The sequence below is a fragment of the Cuculus canorus genome, chromosome 4 (genome assembly GCF_017976375.1).
Source record: "Cuculus canorus isolate bCucCan1 chromosome 4, bCucCan1.pri, whole genome shotgun sequence".
Lineage (NCBI taxonomy): Eukaryota > Metazoa > Chordata > Aves > Cuculiformes > Cuculidae > Cuculus > Cuculus canorus.
Genome location: NC_071404.1, coordinates 18,217,384 through 18,230,416, shown reverse-complemented (window position 1 = coordinate 18,230,416; position 13,033 = coordinate 18,217,384).

The following is a 13,033-nucleotide window of genomic DNA, read 5'->3' as shown; positions in this document are numbered from 1 at the left end:
AAGAAAGAAAACAGACATCTTGGATTTTAATGGGAGCCCGGAAAGCAAACACTTCACATGAGAAATAACCCAGAAAATGACACCATTAAAGGACACAAACTGATTCATGGTATCTCAGGGGAGGAAAAACTGGCACTGACCACAAAAAAGGTTGAACTATTCTGAATTTGGTAGCCACCTGAAATTGTGTGATGAAGTTGGAGACTGGGTGGAATATAAAACGCAAATGGAAAGGGGGCGATCATGGGTAGAAATTAGCACAGCTAGAAAATCTTTTGTAACACATTAGACTGGATGCACCATTATGTAACTAACCAACGGTATAACAAAAGAGAGCTCACCAAGATTTCATTTAAATGATTACAAAACACAACGCATCGGTTAATCATAAATAAGAGAAATTTACAGGAATATGTAAAAACTATTTCTCTTTACCAGCTTTTGGATAATTCTTGGTATGTTCAGAGTATTTTCAAAGGAAAGCAACCGAATTTAGTTCCCACTGAATCTCAGTGAACTGTGTCTTCGTATAGTCTCTTTCAAGAAAATCCTCCCTACAGCACAGAAGAACTCAGCTTTTTTGTTCCTCCTGCCCATATTGGTTGCATTCTTAGGAAGATTTACTGGAATAAGCACACAGATGTGCTATCATTGTGCTCTAAAGCTTTTCTCCATCACCACCATTCCAAGCGTATTGATTTAGATATCAATATTAGGGACTTCTTTGCCCTTGCTCCTACCCCATAGAGTAATAACAAATAATACATTTATCCTTGCAAGTAGATTAGTATTACTCTTTCCATTTTACAAATGGAGAATTTGGGAACATAGGGATTAAGGTATATACCCACAGCACAGGCTGAGATGCCTCGCTGTTAGCACTCCATTCTTCAAGTATTTAAGAATTACCCAAGGCCACACGGGAAGCCTTTTGGGGCAGAAAGGAACTGAACTTCACCTTCTGAAGTCCAGGCTAGAATATTAACTTTTCATCCATCTTCCCTCTGAAGTCTCAACTTTAGGCTAAGAAGTGTTAACAGTTATCTTAAGACCTGCAAAGCAGGGTAGCACCTAATCCTCCATATCACAAGGGAGACTTCTCTGCAAAACTACAGTAGATCATTTGTAAGATTTATTTTGCTCTGGAAGATACTATAGGGGATGAATTTCATATAGAGAGCGCCCACATAACAGATTGTTGAGCAGAAACATATTTTTAGTGTGAAAAATAAAAAAGAGAACATCTTAAAATCAGTATTTCCACATCAAAACACAGTATGTCAAAATTAGTTATCGTTCTCTAGCGAAGTCAAAGCGTTTCACCATTTTATACAAGTTTAGTATTTGAGAATATCATGGGTTTTGATAACAAGGCCAATGAACAGTAAGTAATCAAATGCTTCAACAGATTAACAAGTAAGAGTATAATGGGGACATTTAGCAATAACCTGACAAGTACACTGCAACAGCATTTGTACTGAGAAACAAGGAAAAATTCACAGTTTGGGTGGGACTCTAATGCCTACTCAGCCTGCTGCTTATGTAGCAGACCCCTTCACTGGAGATTAGAATGATGTAAATTATAGTATTGCTGCCACTAAATTTACTCTTACTTTAATTTGAAGAGAGCAAGTTTTACTGTTGCTAAAAAGTTATTAAAAATCCTGCAAATTATTGAGCGCCATCTACTGTTCCTTTAACTTTTAATACACTAGCAGAGGTCTGGCGATGCGTTGTTGAATTAAGATTTTGTTCAGCAACCAAAACAGAAAGTCAGGCTTGGGGATTTATTTAAAAATTGCATTGGATTTTCTCCGAAAATCGATTCTCTTTTTTTCAAGCACAAAAACGGTTTTACAAGTATTAAAAGGCAAAGACATTGATCAGAGATAAGAATAAAACAATTCTAGCATCTGATTCAGTTTTATCTTTATCCCAAATATTTCAGTAAGGAGATAATACAGATCCTATCCTTTTCATATCACTAAATAAATTGAAATATTGAGTACTGCCTACATTTGGGGAACAAAAAAAAAAACAAAAATGAAAAAACCAACACTACAACCAACCTACCAGACATTACGTTAACAATGTTTGTATTCTAATTATTATAAATATCCTTTTTTTTAAAAAAAAAAAAAGAGATAATAGCTTAGTTACCTAGACATGTTTTAACACCAGAGCTATTTCAGGAAGGTTCCTACCTTCCTGATTAACTAATTTACAAGTAGTCGTTCTTCAAGCTGTAGTTAATTTGGGTAATAAAGAGATCAGATGAATGTCAAGGCTGATGAACTATACGGACTAGTTGTCCATGCTGTCTTGCATCTGTAGTTTCTTTTTATCTATTCATGCTTTAAAATTACTCTCTCCACTTACGAAGTAAGGAGGAACATGGGAGTTAAAAAACAGAACAAAACAAATGTCACTGGGCTTACTGGACATTCAAACTCTCATTTGCCTGCCTATTCTAGCAGGTCAATATCACTTTGATGATTTGCATAGCCAGAAAACAATCTGTGGTGGGTGCATTTGCCGCTCTGGACTCTTTGGCTTACTTGTAAATAAAACCTAGGAAATCACATGTTAAAAATAAAAAGAGAAGAAAAGTAATACTGTATCCTAAAAATATCACATGCTTCCACTGCCTTTCATCTCTCAGTTCCAGACAGGTTTCATCTCTTGACCTAAAGTTGGGACATTTACTCATAGCTAATAGTCTCAGCTCGGAAATCAATAAAGAGAGGCGAGCACTCCCAAAAGGTAGTCTATCTCATACTAAGACAGGTGTTAAAGAGGCAACAATTTTGTGCATATTTTTTTAATTGAGTACATTCACAACACTGTACTCAAATATCTTTGGGTATATTTAAGAATATAGGTGGGGTATTAGCCGCAACTCTCATCCTTCTAGGCAATTCTCCTTTGACTAAACAGACAACACAAAGGCACGTTGTCTTAAGCTCTAGGGCTCTATCACTTAGAGCCAACAGGGTGAGGAGTAACAACAGATACTACAAAATATCTAGCTCCCATGTCCAGCTGTATGAGTATGGGTCCTGGAAATGGTGAAATGCATCAGAAGAGTAGTGCTCTCAGTCTTCCATGGAGACATAATCTGAACAGGGCCAGTCTCTTCCTGTTCCAGACTTCAATTATTCTGAGACAGCTCAATTGTCTTTAAATGGCGTGGTTTTGCAAACTATAAGACAGGCTCGGGTAAATACACTGAGTAGTAGAGGACTGAGAGAGAGACTGAAAGGAAAGAAGTTAAAATCTTTTTTGAGAAGGAAAACTGGTGTCTGATTCCTCAGTTCTTTCTATACATCCTTACTCAGGAAGTTTTTCCATATCAGTTTTGCAGGGGAGAGTCTGCATACACCGAAACTACAGTGGAGTGCAGTGGGTATGGAAAGAACTGCAAAGGTCACACAGGTGATACAGTAGTGGCAGCGTTGCAAGGCTGAGCAGCATTGTCAGTTCAAAGCCACACAAATGGGCTCACACTAATTTATGCAGGTTAAAGCACTTCTTAACAGCTTCTGGTGGTGCTAGCTTATATCCCTCCGCATTATGGTCCTTTCACCGCACACGATGGCCACTCTGTCTTGCAGTCTCCTAGTGTCCCAGGCTTGCCTTTGCTTTTGAGAAGGCCTAGGTGGGAACCGCAGAGGTTTACCAGATTGTCATGTTCTAAGGAGGAGAAAAGCAGAGGTTTTGTCACCCAGTAGTCTCTAACACTCCATTTTAAGGCATAACAAAATTGCTTATATTCAAGCTGAGATTTCAACTGTAACTCTGAATATGGACTTCAAACTGGGCTATTTTTCAACCATCACTTTGCATGAATACAAGTTTTATGTATGAAATATAAAGCACACTGAATGCAATATTCATGTCCCCAAGCCTTAAGTGTTCATGAGTCAGACCTCCCATGAGCTATGACTAATCTAGAAACTAATGCTTTTTTCTTTTATATGTACAAGTAATTTGGTTTTTCCATCTACCTTTTGAATTATCAGGAGATCAATCAGAACACAGCATGCTGCTGGCTTTGGCTTTTGCACTGGTCAGAAAATTCCCAGAGGGATTCTGCACTGGCTGAGATCCCAGACAGCTGGGACCCAAGGGGCTCCAAAGACTCGGTAAGGGTAATTTGATCTTTCATGCTGACCTTCTGATATTTCAGCTCTGCCTGGCCAGATGGTTTAGATGTGGACAGGTAAGAAAAGGGGTCCTTAACAGCTGGGAGCTATTATATATAACTCCAAGCCATCATGGGACACAGTGGTGGCTACTGGCCAGTAATGGTACTGGCTGTAAAGGCAAGACTAACTGGGGTGTCTGAGGAAGGCCACTACAGCTCCTGAACTCAACATGGACATCTTCAGATCCTTGACAGTTGCCAAGTGAAGAATGAACCACAACAGGATCTGGAGAACCATTTCAAATTCCAAAATCTCAGAGGAAGTTACCTGACTCTTCAAACTGGCCTACTGATTTCCTGCATTAGCCTATTCAATTAAACATATCGAGCCCATTACTATCACCATTTGAAATTGTTTAGAAGTTTAAGAGACTGCAGATGAGAGATATCCTTTGAACTCCACAAAATGCAGAATTTTTTTTTTTTTGTGAGAGACCTTTAAGACACCAAAGGATCCTCCCCTGAATTGAAATCTTCTTTTGAAAGAAGAAACAAAAGTCTGTGTTTTCTACCCAATCTTATTCACAGTGCCAGATATTTCTCAAATAGGAAGGAGTATTCCAAAACCAAGACCATGCCAAAGAGAAGACGTGTATCCTTCCTCCATACAGCTGGAGGGAGAATGAAAGCCATTAACACACTGCTGGAACACCCTCACTCTTCAGGTTTATTCTGAGTATCTATTACTTACAATGGAAGTCACTATTAACTAGCGCAGACAAATAGCTAACTGTAACTAAATAATCTCCATTTGTGAAGTTCAGAATGTGAGTGCTTTTTTCTATTTTAAACTCTTGAAAATATTGATTGGAGAAATTCCAAACCAGTACTTTGTACTTATACAGAGCCCAAGTGCTTCACTATGCTCTACTTTTAGGTGAAGATTGAGCCCTAGAGATAATTCCAACAATAGAGACAATGCTTTACTGAATACACGCATCTCAAAATCCAGGCAAATGCTACCTAATTTTGTCCATGAACGTGAATTGTTAGATGAACAGTAACATCCTCAAGCCAATTTAGTTGCTCCAAACAGTGCATTGTCAGACTTCTTTTAACCAACCTCAGTCATAACCACTCACTAATCAACATAATACAACAGACCACTGGATTTCTTATATGGGTAGCTCATCCAGTTAACCTGAAGTATTTTTTTGCTAACATCTCTTTTCTGCCTCTCCAGTTTAAAAATCAAACTTTTGTCTCTTGCTATGTTCATCCTGTCCTCCCTCTTGCTCGTGTTCCAGCTTCTCAACCAATCTGTTTAATTTTAACTTTGCCTGTAAACACATGTAGAAGTGGTTCGAAGATTAAGTGGTCTGTAAGTCCGCCGTGAATATTTCATTGTTTCAGTAACAGCAGAGATAAAACGTTATTATGATAAAATACACCCATACTGTTCACACAATTGTCGGTACAAGTTTTGGGAGGCAATCAGATTAGAAGTTTTTTTAAGGAAATGATTTGTCCAAAATCTCATCTATTGCAGCACTGTTTGGCTTTGTTATCAGTCAAGATTATTGATGGAAGATATTTAAGCTGAAATATCAGACTTGAAGATACCCAAAATCTGAAATCTCTACTCTGAAGTTTCTTGGATTTATGATCTTGATCAATAATGAAGCCAAATATACTGGAATATATTTTACCCTGAATTGTAGTCTCAGTTCTAAGTTTTTCAGTTTAAGTATCTTCCCCTTCCTTTCCTTCAGATTCTCCCTGAAAGCTTGTAGAAATAAAACATAAAAAAATATGGGGTCGTCTTCTTCCATGTCTTCTATGTGAAGCATCCCCACCCACACAATTTCAGTAGTAGAGATGTTATTTAAATAAGGCTTTGTCCAGAAGTTAAAGGTAAATGGATATCACTGTAAATAAAGTTTATTGAGACAAACTTGAACAATGCACTAAGGAAACAACCTTGAAAGCTTACACAACAATAGAAAAAAAATGCTATGTTGAGCATTCCTTCCTGGTGCCAAGCTTTCATACTACTTAGGAATCTCATATATTTTCTATGATTTCTAATATGACTTTCTCCCCTAGTTCATGTTTTGCTTCATGCTCTCTTCAGTTTCCATCCTTTCAACTGTGACAAAAGATATTTGACATTACTATACTATTTAGTTTTGCTGCTAATATATTAATCCATAGTCCCTTTATTTGCATAAGTTTATTTGAATCTAAGAATGAAAATGAAGAAGCAGGAGGCTCAAGACACTTCTTTAATTCTAATTGGCACACAGAGGATCCCCTTAATATGAAACCAGCTTCCTGCCTAGGAACAAACAATTGGTAGATTTTATTTTTACTCCAATGGTAATCCTTTTTCCCGTACAAGGTAATGTTTCTTCTGTATAGATTTCAGTTCCAGTACATTCCTGGCGGAGCTATCCAACTTCTACATGGCAGCAACTGAGAAAGTATTAAGGAAGCATTTGTAAAGTGCTAAAGTTAGAGTGAGAAATGTTTCTAGCACCTGAATGAATTGTGTTAAGTGCTATTCAGTTTTCGTTGATGAAACTGCAACTTTAGACAAAAAATAAATATTCTTACAGTATTGTTTCATGTGGTGCCACACAGAAATACCTGAAGTATTGCAGTATACCCCACTATTTGAGCTTCATGTGGAAACAACACCTGCTAATATTCAAATCAGTAGGGTTTGCTGCTGTTTAAACACCTCCCTTCTTAATTACTTGGTTAAAGATACAACTATTCCAGAATGCCTATAAATATTGTGTAACTTATATGCCCATACATGCACATATGTAAGCCCACACAAAATAATATTTGTGCTTTTCCTATCACATAAGTTAAGCCTAATAAGTAAATAGGTGAAATAACTCATGCAAAATCTACAATGGAATCCAAAGTATGCCTGTCAACGTGGCATTTTCTCATAACAGGATGGCACTTCAGGTTTAATGTTTCAGGTAAGAGATGCAGGAGAGAAAAAAATAAAGAAAAAATCTAGGAAAAAAAAAAAGAAAAAGGATGTTTCTCTATCTGAATAAGATATCTCATTCATTCATGAAGACTCCTCTGTTTTGAAAACAGAGACAACAGTCTGTGGGTGGGTTGTCGTCTCTCATCAAGGAGTCAGTCGTGGATCAGAAATTCATGCCAGGGCTCCAGACACGGCTGCATACAATTTGCTGCAACCGAGGAAGTCAGTGAAAATTGTTGAAATACAAAGTCAGGCCAGAAGGGGAAAAAAATACACTCTAGCAGGAGAGAGAAGAGCAGAGAGGAGATTTCCTTTCAAAACATTTGTTTTAAAATTTTCCACTCAACAGATGCAATCTGTTTGAAGTACAAAATATTTCATCGTTGAATCTGAGATGTTTGATATCTTTTGATACAATTACTTAAAGCTAAAGCAAGACTTCTGGCTATTGCCAAAGTCCTACAACTGATCATTCAGCAGGCAAAGCAAACTTAATGTGTCTTCCAACAGACAAGCTTTGCGGAGTGCATATACAGACAGGGAAAAGTGAGCAGTGGTGCAAAATCTCACCAGTCCATGTCATGAGAGTTTTGGGCTCTGCAGAGGACAAAGAAGCATCAGTTCCTGACAGTCTGAATGCCTCCACTGGCATCACTTGTCATGCTCTAGCTGCACCTTCCGTATACAATCGGATATCTGAATTAAAATGTGTGCCTTTACTTTGAAATTTCACCTTACTCTATATAAAAAATATTTTGCTGGAGATTCTAAAAGAAAAAATAAACTCTCAATGAACACATATAATCAAATCATATCTATGCAGTGTTTTTTAACTAATTTTATATGTGCTGCTGAGGTCTAAGTTTCAGCCTTTTATATTTCTGCTAGTAGGTGCAACTGATTACTCCAGACCAATGTCTTGACACCATAAAAATTATTAAGTCAGTGGCAAAACTTTGTCTAGGAGGCAAAATTATGCACCTGCATAGAGAACATAATTGTTAATCCACTAAATATTTCTTGAATTTACTGAGCTATAACCCAAATAGCAATTACAAGATGTCAAATACGATTGCAGATGGGGGTGAAATTCAAAATAAGTAATGAGATTTTGAACACCATGATTCCCTTGAATCTCTGAGAGTTCCACAAACTGCAAAATGATGTATCTACTACATTTGTAAGTGAATAGAGTAATTTGTATTCAGAACTTGTTTAACATGTGATACTGATACATGAGAAATAGAGATCCTCTGTACGCTTAGGCCTTGACTGCTCTACGAATCTGTATGAATTATAATATATAAAGAATTTTATTCTATGTACAAGAAGAAGATTAAGTAAGAGAGCTTGCCATTTTCTGGCACGTTAATAATACTGCTTAGTACTTATGTAAGATTTTTATGCACAGACTATCCGTAGAATGAGATTGTACTCAATTAAAATAAGTTGGAATAAGATACCAAATCTCTCTGTTAATAAAGAATTCCTAATTTCTTCTCCAGGAAATGTCTGACAAAATAGAGCAAAATGTAAAGCAACCAGACTTGTTGAGGAGTTCTTCTGCAAAGGGATTTCAGCAAGGTTTCATTTCTTTTTTCAGCCATGTTTCTTCTGAAAGCTGAAAATGTGCCCAATTCTGCAGCTGCAGTCAAAATGGTAAATACTTTTGTATAGGAGGACACGTTCTTCTCATCTGTAAGTGATGCATAGCATATATGTATTTTAATTCTCTTTGGTGGATCATTAAATGTTGAGATTGTACTCAAGAAATGTAGTTACAGAGGCTCAAGTTTCATTTGCCTAATAAAAAAAATGCATCTCTTGATTTGCAGATGCAAATCTGTTTCCCATCAGACTATCTATCATCTCTCCCTATCCTCACTTAGATATTTATGTCTGTTATCCAGGGTATGGCAGGCTGAGATATTTACACGCCCTAGTCAAAATCTTCTAGGCCACATACAGATAAAGGATCCACGGAAGAAATGCTAAGAAGAATCTGACTCTCCTCTTTTTCTATAGACCAAAGAATTGTTGGACCCCCTAAAAAGTGGGAATTCAAATGTTTTTTGTGTGATACCGTGGTTTCTCGGACTCCCTGCAGCCATGCAGCTATTACAGAAACCGAAGAAAACTTGAAGCATGTCTTCATTATATGATAGGAGTTGAGTGTTACACTGTTCTTCTTTTATCCGACACCAGGACTAATTCACAGCCTTATTATAATGCATTGTCAAAACACAAACGACACAGGTAGAACATAAGTTCTATCTGCCAGATCACATGCTTTAATCCGTAAGATTTATTCAAGCCACAGAGAAGAGAAGCAAGAAATGCAGTGCCAGCATGGACACAGCCGAAGTACGGATGAGAAAAAATTGACAGATGTGCAGTAACCACATCACCACCAAAAATCAGAAAATACACACTCTACAGCAGATGTTAATAGGGAGTTGTAGACCTTTAAAACTCTTTGCTAAATCTGCACAAGTAGTAAGTCGGATTTTTCTTCAGCCTTTTAACAACGGGCCTTTTATACCTTAGCCATGGCAGTTAACTGCCACCATCCATCGGTAGTGGTGTTAGCAGACGTCTATAGAAAACTGAAAGGTCCTAGAATAATGCAAAACTCCTTCACTGAAAACCACACAATTTTTAAGCAAAACGTGGCTCATACTGTTTCCAGTGTGGCTATCCTCCCCCATGAATAATTTCAGAGATTTAAACTTTTGCATTTTTTATTGGACCTTATGAAATTCAGTGCTTTTACTCAGTCTTCTGTGCTGGATTCCCTCAAATGTCAGCTCTTCCAAGGAAAAACACAAAAACACCTGAAACCTTAGGATTATGAAACTTGGGAGATAATTTACTAGGAATGTGTCACATCCTTACTACCCTGAGGGGTTATGCATTCGTAAAAGTACAGGTTCCTGAGGTCAGACCCGAGATAGAAGGTTACCCAGATACTTCCCTAGCTACTCTACTCCTGCCTAAATGTTTAAAGTGAGTGTATATACAACGCCAGACCACTGTTCAATGATGTTTAAGAACAGAAAATAAATGAAAAGTACTCACTGAACTCCAGTACCTAAAGAATTAAATAAAAAAGAAATCAAGATTAGCAATATATACGCATTTTATTAAGCATCTAAATATTCACTAAAACTTGCTATATGACATCTAATAATTCTCACTTAATTGAAATGTTCATGGATAGAGGTACTTATGAGCCTAACAGTAACAAGAGCAATGATAATAGAGATAGTGCACACAACTGAAGTTAAGGTGATGGGCAGTCTCATGTATCTCTGGCCAGGAGGATGTCATCATGCTAGTGAGAACCTCAATTAGTTCTGTCTTAATAACAGCTTTTTTAAGATTGCTTTTCTTACACACAATTACTAACAGCTATGACCCAAAATCAATACCCCATGAAGAATATCACAAACCACAGGCAAAGCAGAACCTTTCGGTGTCTTGCTGAGCAGAGCTAGCTTCGACAAAAAGCTGAGCAGAGCTCACTCTGACAAAATGTTTGTGGCTTTGTGTTAGCAGCATTTGTTGCATCCTAACATCTGGTCTAGAGCTGCTGAGACAGAAGACAGGGGATCGGTCACCAGAGGATGTGTAAGGGACTTTTATTTTCCTCCTCTTTTCTTTAAAAAAAATGAAGACATATATAAGAGAATAAATGTGATTAATTTCATTTTAGGGACTAACATTAGAGAAAAATCTTTTCAATGAGATAAAATTACATCATTACAAATCATTAAATTGAATTATTAAATTGAATATTTCATTCCAAATAGGAAAATTCAAGTGCTTTAAAAGCATTTCTGTATCTTCTCCTGCCTCTCCTTTGGAAAGAATGCTAATGTGTGCAGGAAAATACAAGAACTTAAGTAGATAAAACTGCAGGAGATGACCCTATCCTTTAAGTTTACCTGAATTTCTGTTTAAAATTGTCATTCAAAATTAAGAAAAATGAATTTCATTAAAATATGTTATTCCATTCTCCCTCAAACATTTAAGTCAATTCATCCAATTTGTTCTCCAAGAATTTTTGTAGAAAACACACCTTTTTTTTTTTTTTTGTCAACCAACTGTAAAACCATAGGGAACAATATCTTCAATGTACCCAAGTATTACATTTCCTTTAGTGAAGATACACGAAGACAGGATGCAGCCTGACTTTCAGATCACTAGTTGAGCTGATCAAGAGCACCTGTTTTTCTTTTTATATTCGCTGCTGCTTGCTTTCTGTCCCATTCCCTGAAAATCTAACGGGTGTAATGGCAGCCCTTAGAAATGATCAGTTCTCTGAGCAGCAGGAGCAGCCTCTGTAGGTTCCCTTAGCCTTTTGGATGTATGACTTCAAGCCCAGTTTCAAAAACCCAGGGTGTGAACATCAGCCAAGCTTTCGGAATTTGGCAGTTCATCCAACATTCTTGTGGCCTCATTAAACACTGTCCCTAAATCCAAAATAGGCATTCCTCCTTAAAATAAACAAACAAAAACCCCACAAACCTATCAAAAAAACCCTCAATAAAATAAAAAAAAACAGTCATTGTAAAATCTCCGGTATCACAGCAGTTCCTCCCAACGAATCCTTTCCAAGAGAAGATGGTATTTGCCCTACTTGTGTAGTCTGTTTTATCCTAGTAGATTTAAACAGAGATTTGCAGGGAGATCTCTTCAATGAAAGCTCAGAAAATTCAGTGGTACAAATGGGATACACTATTCAATTAAGGATTAACATACTTTAACAAGAGGATGTTGATTTCAAGTGGCATGACTCAAACTGAGATATCAACCCACTTACCATCTGGTTTATCCACATCTAGTCTAGAGAGCAGCAGTGAAACAGCTGAAAGACTGCTACCATAGAAACAGTACGCGCAGAGTAAACTTTACCTAGAAATCTTTCAAATTCTTATTAAGTAATGTACCAGTAACCTTGTAGTTTTGGTTTGCTTCTTTGGACAGAGACAAGTTTAGAGAAGATGCAATCTGAAATGCAGTACATTCAGGCACCTGAGCTTTAGAAGAAAGACAATGGGCCTAAAATAAAAGCATTCTATATAATGATGCCACAAAGATGACTTGGGAACTAGAGCATCTTTCTTATGAGGAAAGGCTGAGAGATCTGGTTCTGTTTAGCCTGGAGTTGAGAAGACTAAGAGGTGATCTTACCAATGCTTCTAAATATCTAAAGGGAGATTGTCGAGAGGGTGGGGATAGACTCTTTTTAATGGTGCTCAGTGACAGGACAACAGGCAAAGGGCACAAAATGGAATATGGGAAGTGAGGAAAAACTTCTTTACCTTGAGGGTAATGGAACACTGGAAGAGATTGTAGGGCAGGCTATGGAATTTCCTCCTCTAAAGATGTTAAACATCCTCCAGGACCTGTTCCTGTGCAGCTTGCTCTAGGGGAATCTGCTTTAGCAAGGGGGTTGGACTAGATGAACTCTAGAGATCCCTTCAAACCCCTATCACTTCAGCAGCCTGAGAATAATATTTTAGGTTCAGTGTTGGAGAGCTAGAGTTTGATCTGAGCTCTACCAGTTAAAAGTTTTAGTCCTCAAATTCATGCCTCATTAACATCACTTTTTGTGTATTGGTGTGATAGATATAAGGACTGAATCAAAGAAGAAAGAAGACAACTTCTGATTCAAGACTTTCATCAGTATATCTAGCAAAAAGCAAATCACATGTATAGGAAGAAAAAAAATTGACAGTTGCATTTAGAGGTTGGGAACTCCAACATTATTATGAGAGTATTCCCAAACAAATAACATTATGGTTTATGTTGTAGTAAAGATGCTAGTAAATTAGAACACCTTATTTTAAAATATGTCCCACGATCCTAAA